Below are 12,910 nucleotides of genomic sequence, written 5' to 3'. Positions count from 1 at the left end.
TTGTTCGCTTTAGGTAAAACTGTTTTTTCTAGCCTTGCAAAGCCCACTTGAAATCAGCTATGTGAGCTGATTTCTTTTAAGAAAGTATCAGTAGCAAAGACCAGTCTATATAGTGAATTATTCTGGAATACTTTTACAAAAGCTAGCACAAACATTCATGTAGAAAACTATCCAGAGACAACTACTCACTCTAGCTTGTCTGGTAGAACAAGCTTGAATACTGCAATTTCATGTCATGGCCTGAGACAAACGAAATTCCTCACGGGCAAAATAACAATTTTCTAGTCAAGTCTATTTCCTCCACCTGCTGCTCTCTAAAATGCTAGAAGAATAAATCAGGTTAAATATACATATATTTATCTCTATATATATATATATTCATATCAATATTATATATATATTTATCAATATATATGTAATATTATGTTGTATATACTGAAGACAATGCAACTGGGTCAGGGAAGGAAGATCAAGTGAGGAAAGAGTAAGACTGCCCTTCTGGCAGAGGTGAGCACTGTCCATCTGACACGCTTAAGAACACCGTGAGCCAAGATTGGTCCTCAGTTAAAGATTTTTGTGGTCCCACACATGCTCGCATTTAAAATGCTGCTTTCCCTGAGCCTTTGTTTTATTCACTTGTGCCAAGCTTAAAAGTAATTCACTGTTGCATCATGGCAAGTGCATTTCTGTGTGAATTTGACAAGCAGAGTAATAACTCTCCTTTCCTCATATGATCCTAATCTCTGGCAAGAAATTGGAAGAAACTGTTTCCAGAAAATGACTATGATAAGTACTATCAATTCAGTGCCATTTTCATACCGATGTGCTTTCAACTATCATTAAGTCTGCTTGAGAACAACAACCAGAAAACTATTGGAGCACACTGAACTCCAACTGGAGGTTAGCTGGAGGTAGCTGTCATTTTCCATTGTATATTTCAAACAAACAAACAAACAAAAAACTTTTTGGCATGCACAACTATTGTATTTAGAAATGTTATCCAACAATTTTTCCAAGAAATGTATACATGCATATGTTGATTTCTAAATACAGAACTAATTTAATTGATCTCACTGCAATTATCCACATGCATTAAATTTAGGGGTACATAAATGCGTCAAAGACCGGGACCTAAATGTTTCAACTCCTTTGAAAGTACTTGGGACCAAGGAGAAAGGAGACAAACAAGAAAAGATTGCAAACTCCTAATTGCAACAAAAAAGCTTTAAGAAGAAATAGAGCAGTGAAAACAGAAAATTGTTATACAGTCTTTGGGCAGTCATGTGTGGTCCATCTAAACTGGGAAAAAAAAAAAACACTTTCAAAGGCCTCCTTTCCAGTAATATACATGTTCATCTTCACGAGTATCCAAAAGAAATCCGTACAGCGTTCCTAGTCCTGTAGAGAAGATTACTGTTCTAAACAGCGTGTCCTTCACAGTTCACTACTGGACTTGTTCCCTTAGGAAAGACCACATTGGAGCCAAGCTCTTCAGCTCCACATTTTGTTTTATTAACTCCACTAGGAACCTTTTAATGCTACTCTTCCACACAAAAAGGTTATGGAACAATGAAACATGGAAGAACATCCAGTGCTTGAGTAGTGAGAGATAATGACATCAGGCTGGCCTGTCACCTAATAAGAAATTAATTTCTTTCCAGAAGTGTTAAGACTGCCCACGTTAACTCACTAGTCCCCCTTTCTCATACCTCTTACTGCATAAAGAGGTATAATTATGAACTGAGAAGCTGGTCCTCCTTGGCCAAAAAGCAGTAGCTATGTCACAAGAAGATGCAAAATAAGTATGGGACTCCCAGTGATTTTGAAAGTGAACGGATGCTTTCTGAGCAAATTAAAGATCAGATTAAAAAAAATTCACACTTTGAGTTTTATAATTCACAATCTTTTCTAACAGTACTTAAGATCGTTACTGGAATGCAAAGGATATTATTTTTAAGCTCTACTATAATTTATTAAGCATCTTGGTACTCATTAGCCACAGCTATTTCATTGTTATGGTAGGCTCAAAAAAGATATTATTCACTGTATTTATATAACGCCTATTATTTTATGCATGATGGTAAATCTCATGAGAAAATCATGACCATGCAAGATTTCAGCTTAGTCAGAATACATCTGGTGATCTACTGGGAATCAGTGCAGCTGGAACTGGACTGTTTTCCATTTGCACATTTATTTTTTGTGACATCTCTGCCTGCCCAGCTGGAGGAAGCAAAATACGACAGGCTTCTCATCCTAAAGCTGGAGGAGATCATGAGCAACATGCTGTGAATTTAGCTGGAGAGAGATCTCTGGAGGAAGTCTTACCCTTCATTTCATGCTGCCACCAAATGGGGAGCTGTGCAGATGCATCGACAACAGGGCAGTGTGAGACAGGAGAGAGAGGACACAAGGATGGGAACTACATGCTACTGTGGGAAGACTGTAACAAGAAAAGAAATAGAAGCTATTTGAGGAAAGAGGCGCAGTGAGTAAGGAACCGATGCTGAGAAGTGTTAGACGTTTTGAGACGATTTGTAGGGTGCATCCAATGCATTTCAGAGGCATTTCCTTAAATGTACGAGCAGATAAATGAAATACTCTTCTTCCAGAAGGAATTAGAAAACAAGCAAGACCAAAAAAAAAAAAAACCAGTTGAAATCAGAAAAAAAAAAAACCTAATTATATAAACCTACTATTACGTTGGTCATTATTTTAAACCAATATATTTATATTTTGGTTTGTCCCATACCTTTCAGATTCACAGGCAAAACATTTATTTCTCAGTACATTATTAACACAGAGCATTTCTCTGCCATGTGTTCAACTTTAATACTACATATAATTTCTTGATTTAAAATTTGGTTTCCCAGGTTCCTTCAGTTTTGAATTCACAGTAGTATTTGCCATCGTCTCGCATTCTCCTTTACCTCACAAAAGTATTTCAAAGATGCATTCCCCAAACACTAAACCTACAACACTTTAACCAGCATTTGGCAATAAACTATTCTGTGGCTTAAGTCTTCAAGCCAATTCTCTTTCGAACAGTGTGAAAAAGCATTCATAGCAATTTTAGTGTTCCCTGCCCTCACAAACCACACTTTACAATATTTTTGTTGGAGGCAGGACGAAGAAGACATACAGAATAACCACATTCAAAAGAGCCATGGTTTAACACTATAAAATGATAATTCTGCTTCATCTGCCACAGCATATAAACCCTAGTGTATCCAGTCCAGTGGTAGACAACATTAAAAGTGTTGGCATTTTTATAGTGCTTTCTATCTTCAGATTGCTGGCCTAAAGCAGATGTTCAAAATTGAAAACCTGGAAGGACTTTTAACGGGGTGAATTGCTGCAGACCACCTCGTCTGGGAAGCATGAAGTAATCAAAATATTTGTTAAGGTTCTTCAAGCTGGGCAAACAGAATCACCTATGACTACTCTTTAATGCCTCCAGACACTTGAAAACAAATGTAATTTTGCATTGACAAACTGAGTTCATGAGTGCTGCAGCCCTCTTATGCAGCAGTGGGGTATCAGGGGTTCAAGGGTGTGTAAGAACAGGCTAATGGGAAAGCTATCACATACACTTGAGTGCTCTGCTACAACTTACTCATGAATACACGTCGAATCTGCCAAGTCAGATTTCTAAACCTCCCTACCATGAGGCTTCCAAGCATTTTACTTACATAGGAAAGCTGATCTGCTAATCTGTTAAACCTGCCTCTGGCTGGGACACCCCAGTTCCTGCAGCACTTCATTTTTATGCATCCGGAACGTCCACCATCAGAGAAACAAGCAGCACATTACACGCAGCTTTGCCAGAAGAACTACCTGCACAGGAGGTGCTTCTGCCCGGCAAAGCCATGCGTATTGATGCGTGCAAGTCCTCGCACCCCAGCTGTGACCCAGCTGTGTTGGCAGAAGTCTGGAACACAGAGCTGGCCTCAGCCTCGGTGCTTAACCACAGAGCTGTCCTCTCCATCAACAGGAGACTGATGAGTCATCTCATTTAATTCCTCTTGATAGATGGTCTTTCATGCAATTTCACCTGGTTTTCTTTCACCCAGAAAGAAAACGTAAATATTTGGGCTCTTCAAAAATAAAGAGGGCCAACTTCCTGAATGTGATCCATGTGCAGTGCTTTCACTGTAACAAGGAAATGGAGAGCAAAGCTCTGTGAGTGCCATCTGGACAAGCAACTGTCATCTATGTAAACATGCCTCAGCGAGTGTGACTCCCATAGGCAGGATATGTGCCACCAGCTTTCAGATTCACATGACCCTTCTCACAAACACTTGAAGGCTTTTGGATTAGGCATCTCTGCTCATTCCTGGCACAGCCTTTTGGTACATATTCCCCCAATTCTGTGGAAGAAGCGCTTTACCTTCACATCTGTCTCTGGTCCCACCAGCTTGACAAGGCCCCAGTTGCAATAGCTGTCCAGCCTGCGGTGACAACCCCACACTGAACTGCTGCCACACCTGTGTGACACGCTGTTGATTTGTACCTTTGGCAGCCCTGTAACAACCCTCTCCCCTTTCCCAAAGAGATAGGTATTTTAAATGCCATATTCAAGTTTGGGTTTAACCGGTACCTGCTGTTTCTTGCTGGGTTGGGGCAACCCAGAGCTGCTGGGAAGACCTGGCACTTTCTCAGGCTGAACCTCAGCTAGAGGTGGTGAAACACAATGGGCCAGTCAGTGCTCTGGCCTGTCACATCTCTTCCCCTAAAATATGCAGAGGTGCCATCAGGCCATACAGAAGGAGGACGGCTAAGTTCAGCTACATCGCTTACCTCCTCTGTCCACCCTGGGGTCGCTTGAATCCCTGCTAGAAAACACAATCAAGAGGAGTTAGTGGGAGGAGTGAGGGTGAGGAGGCCTTTCCATTCCCACTGCTTCCCTGGGACTGCCTTTGTCTTTCCTGCCCACTCTCTTCTGCAAGACCAGACCTATTCTGCAAACAGCCTTGCCATTCCTCTACCTCTTCTTCAAGCAGCTCCTCTCTCCCAAAATGGAGCCAGGTTTATTCTTGCTGTGAGGAGCAGAAAGGAGGGGAAATCTTTGAACAGCAGTCCCTCATCTGCTCAAGCATCAGACTCTGCTTTGCACCTCCTCTGTTAGGGAAGAGGTGGGGGAATGCAAGGTAATCTGTAGGTGTGCTAAACAGCTACAATGGTAATTGCATTATTAAAATCCTCTAATGTAAGACTGCCTAGAGAGAGGAAGGAGAACAGCTAAGCTGCCTACTCAATTCTTCTTTGTATAAACAAGGCCATGGAAATGTACACGGTGTACCATGGAGACTGGTTTGTGAGAGCCTTCTTACAAGCTCTGACGCTCTCTAGGGCTACATTTGATCTGTTGTTCACTTGCCTCTTTTGTTTCTTTGTTCAGTGTTAGTTAATCATCTGAAAACAGTAGTTCACAGTCACAATAATGCACTACCTTTCTACCAAAACCATTAACTTCCTACACGAGTATTTTTCAAGAATCAGAGTCAAAATGAAGAAGAGGAAGCTGTAGGAAAAAAAAAAAAAAAAAAGCATAAATAAAGGAACATTTTCATGGTGCTTATATATATATAAAAAAAAATAAATAAATAAAAGAGAGAGAGAGAGATAAAAGCCAACAGAATCATCATTTATTATTTTGTATCATTCTTGACAGTGCCTGGTAGCCATACACACCATTTTTCTCCAAGTTGATTTCAGCCAGAGTCAACGCCTTCCTTAGGTAAGTTGTTCCTTCTTTACGCCTCTGAAAGCATGCTGACCACATACATACTCACTTTGGAAGAGCACTATTCTAAAACAGAGTTCAGTGCTTCAGTAATCATCTACCCAAGGATCTTGCAAGCCATGTCCCTAAGTCTGCCACACAGTCAGCTGCCTCTGCCCCCTATACAATCGCATTTCATGGTCAAGACACTCAGAAGCAGGATCTTGCACCTGGAGGTGCCACTACTGAGCATGCTATGATGATGTTCCAGCCTCTGAAGTCAAAGCCACAGATCTGGAAATCCTTTCAGCTTTCTTAAAGCACTTATTTTGGGTGCATGCTGTTTGTGGCTGGTAGCTCCTCTGGATAGCTATTTCCGCTGTCATATGGAAATAAAAAGAAAGGTATGCCTGAAAGTAAAACAGGCTTGGACTGTAGCTGCAAAATCTGCATTACAGGGACTGGAAGACACCTATGAGCTGAGTCCTGGGCATTGCCAACTACTGCAATATTTGGTGAGGTCACAGTCACAAGCTTTCTTGCCAGACAAGTCCCTTGTTAAACCTGCTGTATTTACTCCCATTATTTTCATTCGGAAGAAGTTCAGAGCTTTGCTGCTTCCATGGCTGGAAACCATCTCCTAATTTCTGTCCTAAGGTTATGCAGTGACACATTATAGCCTTTTAAATCTTCAGCTTAAATAGCTGTGCTCTCCCATTTCATCCCTAGTATTTGGTCCCTTCTAAGAAAGGATAATCCTACTGCCTTCTCAATGTCCCTCTTTTGTGAGGCTAAGCAATCTACAATCTTTTGATCTCCCTCCTCCCTGATTTTAGCAGTGCTTACTTGGACCTACTCCAGCCCTAGCTCATTGTACTTGCATATGGTTGGCCAAAATTGTACATGAAGACTTAGTCATGCTTTGTACAACGGAGTAACTCTTTTTTATCATTATTTAATAAATAAAACTATGTATATATATATATATATGTAAATTAATGTTTCTCTAAAGATTATAAGGTATTTCCAAAACTAAGCCTCATCACAATGCAACAAAGTATACAACATTTATGAGCAAAAGCATTCTAGGGCTTCTGCTGCAAGTCACTGACAGAACTGAGTCTTATTCTTACATTTATTGAAGACCATTCCTGTCTTCAACTCAGTGCTTTGAAGAAAATTACATTAACCAATCTCTGTGGTATGATTCTAAGTGCATCTGATACTGCAGTATACAAGTATTGGATTTCTAGGTGCAGGCCTCCCAGTAAATCAAATTCAAACTATAGCTGTCACTGGTCATTAGTGTACAAAAATCCATTTTTGGTCAATTTTTTCTTTAAAAATTTCAGGCTTACTGCTCTCCCCAAAACTAAGAAATCATCTGCTGTCCTATTATGCTCCTGTATCCCTATCTTATGTTTCCTTCTGAGAAGCCTTAAACATTCCATGAGAAAAACAAAGGTCACAGTTACATACAAAAACAATCATCTCCCATTCTTTATTCACTTTCCTGAAAAGGAAAATGAATTTTCATAACATTTCATAATATTTTCATAATATTATGAAATATTATTTCATATGAATATGAAATATTATTTCATAATAAAGTTTTCATAGTATTTCACGCCAGAAAGTATGATCAGCTAACTTACATGAACTCAATGAAAGGAAGGGCTTAATGACACTGGATGAGTTTTAGCTTACATTTCCCCAAAACAATAAAGAAGATTGTCATAATGCTTATTTATAAAACAATTTTCCTTTTGCTTCTAACACATGAGACCAACATACACATCTCCAGGTGTTTCCAAGATACTGATGTCATGTTGATGCCTAATGTGCTCATAAGGACAGAGGTATGAAACAACAGTACTGATAGACTCAGTACTATGAGAAGGGAGCAATCATGGACCAGTATTTGTGCATTTACAATGACATTTAAAAGTAGTTTCCATTTTTAATCAATTTTCCAGATTTTCCCTGTAGAAGAGCAACTCACCCCCCAATGTGTCAGAAATCTTTACAATTTTTTCTGTGCTAAAACTGTTTTGGAGCAGCTGTGGAGTTGAGGAGGACATGTAAATGCACCAATACCTGAAAACCTAAAGACACCTTTAGGAGGACCACAGCATTAAAAATTAACTTTGTTATCCTACGAACAGACCTCTCTGAGAACTGGTGTGTCACAGGTCCTCTCTCTAAGTACTACATGTTCAACAAGATTACATAAGCAACGGGGGATGATGATGTTCTCCTTATCCTAGCTTTCCCACTCAGTTGCAGCAATGCAAAGTGTAAGGACTTTCACAAACTACATTGAAAGCATTTTGTTTTTAATCTAATCACTTTTTTAACTTATTTAAACTCCTGACCTTCTAATATCCTGCAGGAATTGAATTGTGTACTGAAAAAAAAAAAAACAAAAACCAACCACACAACAACAACATTCTTTTTCATTCATGATAAATTCTTCTGCCCAGTATTCCTGAACCTCCCAGGTAGCTTCAGAACAGTATTTTTTACCCAACATCTTACCCAATATAAGACAAAGACATCCTCCTGGAAATGGCAGAAATAAACAGAAATTACTGTGAAGCAACATTCTTTATATCCTTATCAGGTATCGTTATAAGATTCACTCAAAAATTTCCATAGATACATGTGTGTCCATATATCATTTATTGGGGACGTTGCTACTGCTGTGAAATGGTTTGTGACAACCAGAAGGAAGTATCTAGCCAGGACTTTGGCAGAACATGGCCACGGTGGCCCTTAACTCAGCAGAGTGACCAGCAGGACTGCACAGTGATGGAAAACTGGGAAGACCAGCAGTGACAGCAGCACTGGAGGATGACAAAGACAATATTCTTATAAGTTGTTCTGGTACTCAAACCAATGGTCTGTGGCAGAAATCTAAGCTGGGAGCACCAGTCAGCACAAGAAGTACCATGCAAGCCCCAGCTGGAAGGGATTTATCCCCGCAGCCAGTAGCTCTCCAGGTTGTGTTGATAAATTCAGCAGCATCACTGTCAGGTATATTTGACACGCTGCAAGACAATAACTGCTGCATCTTGTGAGGAAGCTTGGCAGAAGGTTAAAATCATTCCCATACCCAGAGGCCTAATTTACACTCAACTGTACAGGTTACAGAGCCTTCTGCTGAAAGCTTGGCTAATGGAAAGAAGCAACTGAATCCAGAGAGGTTGTACAGCTGTGTGGTTTAGGAAGATCATCAGTAAGATGGCAGAGCCACGAGAGCCATGCTTCCCACCTTTCTGTTTCTCAAAGGGGAAGTGTCTGCAGCGATTTGCCCAAATCTAACAAGCAAAATCCTGGACAATATACGTGAGCAGGAACTGAAGAGGCTCCAGAAATTTTGGGCAGTTGTAGAGGCTAGCTCTGGGAGCAAAAGTGCAATTTGTCAAGGACATAGGTCATAGATACATTAGAATCACTGCATGGTTTGGGTTGGAAGGGACCTTAAAGATCATCTAGTTCAATCCCCAAGTTAGTATTGCCACTTAAACGGCAAGGGTGGTTGTGGCTAGGAAACACTTTGTTAGAGAGGAAATATTTTTTGTGTGTGGAGAAAAAGAGAAAAATGGAAAAGGGTAAGTTAGCTGTAAGAAATGGAGAAGGCTGGCATTTTGTCATTTGCAGATTGACCAGAACTATAAAAAGTTGTTTGGGCATATAGTTAAAAATGCACTTGCCAATTCCACAAAACACAAGCATTTGCTCCATAAAAAATGGAAATTTTTAAACTTAGGAAGAAAAGATGCAAGTCACAGCATGGAAGACTTTCTCCTCTGGGGCTGCGTATGGTGGAAACAATCTGCACGCTGGCTGATTGCAATGGATATTCCAACGTGGAGTGTTTACCATGTTTTGCAGGGCACCGGAGTGTAGTGCTCTTATAATAAGAGGTGCGACCCAGCAGCTGCGTTCCTTGTATGTTTTAAACCTATCACCATACAAAACCACATGTTATCGTTTGCTCCACTGAGACTGCTCCAAGAAGCTAATTCTTCTCAAGCCTAATTTCACATCTCTCCATTCGGATGAAACAAATGTTTCCTGAAACTATTTGAAGCTATTTAGGGAGTGCTTAGAGAGTTACTTGATCATTTACTTCTCTTGTCAGACAGCATGCTTTCTTCACCTTAACTCTTTTTCACTTACTCCCACTGACCAAACTGAAGTGTGCTGCCCAGCTGACAGAGCTCTGTATGATCACCACACACGGTACTGCCTTAAGCATGTCAGTGTTTTCAACTCCTTGCAGCCTTTGAATTATGACCTCTGGAGTTTCATGAAAGAGGAGTGAATGCATGGATGAGATACTGTAGAGGGAAATATATATATATATATAATATTTCCATCTTTGGCATATATGCCACTTGGGAAAATGGGAAAAGCTGGCAGTAAGGGGCTAAAAGCCAGCGGTAGGGGGCTAAAAGCCATACTAGAGAGGTACTTTGCTCTACCCAGCACAGTGCTAGGCCATCTGTAGCTAGGAAAAGTAGCTGAACTACACCTGTTGAATTACACTTCAGGGAGAGATGACATTTCTCCCCAAGCAGTGGGTTGCTCCTTGCAAGTCTCCTGTAACATCCTCTCAAATGTGTAATTTTCCTCTCTGGAGTGACCGGTAAGTGACTGCCATGCTCTCTGTGGGGCCCTTCAAATTGCTTTTTAAATGTGTGGTATTATTTCCTCCAAAAAATAGGTTCCAGTTCCTCAAGGGAACAGTAGATAGTGGATGAATTGCTGAAAGTCTTGCTCTGGCAGCATACACCCCAGAGACCTCATTTTAACGCTTGAAAAGTACAGGCCTTCAGAGGATCCCTAGCAGTGTGCAGCAGCTGCCTGTCCATGCAACCGCAAGGAATTTGCATGTGCAAGCCTTAAAGCAAAGCACCCCTCCGTAAAGCAGAACGGGTGATGATCTGAGATTACTTACTGGAATCTAAAATGCAAAATAAGCAGGGTTTGTCAAACACTTCTGACATGGAAGACACTGTAACATGAACTAGAGTTAGTGTGATGTAATGGCTCTTTGTAGATAAGATCTAACTAAACTTGCACTTACACAGGTGGGAAAAGAGGAAAGCAGGAAGTAAATAAAACAACCGTGCCTGCTTTCCCCCCACTCACCCTCCCACAACACACACACTCCAAGGGTGTACAGGGCACAGGGTGGGATGCCTGTGTGCCAGCACTCAGCATCTGCCATTATTAAGCAATAAATTCCAAATACTATCCACTGAAAAAGGTCTTGAGCTAATGAGAAACTCCTTCAGTCTGGGAAAAGTTGAGAACTGCTGAAGAAAGTGTTTTCCTTTAACGAGGTAAAAAACAAGAGGCTGAAGTGTCCCATATTAGCAGAGATCTGTCTGCAGCCAGATACACAGCACAAAACTCCCTCATGTGGTCTTTGAAATACAGTTCTTCCCTCCTGAAAAGCTGAATCACAACTGACATCAAATAGCAAGCTAAGCAAAAATCAATCATTTTTAGTCAGAGACATCAAAGGGGAAGGGAAAATTTGGGAAAATCTAAACCTTTGTAGAGGGTCTAGCCCACCTAATCCTTATACTAAAGCTGGTATCACATTAATCAGCACAGCAGATGCCCAGCTTTTTCCTTCTCAGGGGAAAAAATCCAAAATCTTTTACTTTTTTCTTCCAAAATAATCTATTTATTTATTTCCAGTTTTATGGGAAAACTCAGAGGTGGTCAAGTGAAAATTTCTGTTTGTAAATGGGAGAAATTTTTGATTTTTTTCAGTTTTGAAGAGAATGTCTTTCTTTTCACTTTCATTTTATTTTTTTCCCCCAGACTAGCAAGCTTTGCTGTAGTTGGGTATCAGAAATGGACATTGCTGCAATCTTCATCAATTCTGCAGCAATTCTCAAGTGTTTTGTCTAGTTCATTCTTCTTTATCTGGAGGAAAAAAAACGTAATCTTATTTCTCTTAAGGGAATCTTACGGGAAACAATCCACAATCAAATACATCTCATTGTCATACTGTTAGAGCTTGTATTTCTGGTTCGTTAAATTCTGGTACAAGTTGTTAAGCTTTTCTTCAGATTAGTGGAATAAGAAAGCGGGAGGGAAGAAATGAGTCATCACACGCGTCCTCATGTCAGTGAATCACTGACACTCGTTGCATCACAGATGTCCCGTGCAGCGACCAGGGTAGCTCTGCTATGGTTAAATACGCATAAACTTGTATATACTTGTACATAAACAAACAAGAATGACGTTTCCTTTTATTTTACGTAGCTGCCTACACATATTCTCCTAATCTGAGTCTAGTAAGGTCAATATGTATATCATTTGCTTTCTGAAGAATCCAGCTTCCACACTGATGGAACAAACATTTTAAAACTGATGGTCCCAAGGTTAGCAGCAAACATGCTGCAAAAGACTCACTTCCTGACTCACGGACCTCAGCTTTTTGCTCGTTTAACCTCAATACATCTCCAACAGTACATGCTCTAATCATGTCTTGCTGTTCCTTTCAGAGTCACAACAAAATGCCATGTACGAACACACAGGAAATAAAGAAAATCACCCAGCAGAGCTCTTTTCAAAGAATCATTTCAAAAAATATATATATATTAGTCATTCTTCTACCACAAAAAGCAATCAGTATGGAGGCCTGACAACCCACTCAGGAAAACAGCGTACTTTTCTAACTCCCAATCAATCACTTCTCTCCCTATTCCCATATGTAAAACACAACATATAACAATTTCTTTGTTTAAAAAAAAAAAAACCTCACGTACACCTGATAACTTTAGGGAAGCAGCTTTACAAGCAAAGCTGGCGGCTACAGCATGACTCTGAGGGCACAGGTGATACGAAAAAACAAACAAAACAAACAAAGAAAAAAACAAGGAATGGAACAAGAGGAGCTCAAAAAAGCTGAAAAAGCTTTTGATTAGAGGACCCAAAAAAAGTCATTGGCCTGAGGTGTTGGTCACAAACAGGTTTTCTAGCTGAAACAGCAGCTACAAAGCAAGGAGACCTACTGAAGGCTGCACTTTCTTCTGTCCATGCCTGTGCCTGCTGCCCACGGTGGGGCAGCCTCCCACTGTCTTCACACTGTTCCTTACCACCCATGCCAGGAGGGACTGCAGACCTGGGGTGGGGATGAAGACATCAAACTGGGGA

At 40.4% G+C, this 12,910-nt stretch overlaps 1 protein-coding gene across 2 annotated transcripts in view; it reads right to left on the bottom strand.

Moving 5' to 3' along the window:
• ARHGAP6 (Rho GTPase activating protein 6) overlaps window positions 1-12,910 on the bottom strand; it is a 325,242-nt gene that overhangs the window by 213,272 nt on the left and 99,060 nt on the right. The window lies entirely within an intron of this gene.

The sequence above is a fragment of the Anser brachyrhynchus genome, assembly GCF_964034855.1.
Source record: "Anser brachyrhynchus genome assembly, chromosome: 1".
Taxonomy (NCBI): Eukaryota; Metazoa; Chordata; class Aves; order Anseriformes; family Anatidae; genus Anser; species Anser brachyrhynchus.
Note: the sequence above shows the minus strand (reverse complement) of the source record. Positions and strands in the feature narration are given on the sequence as shown.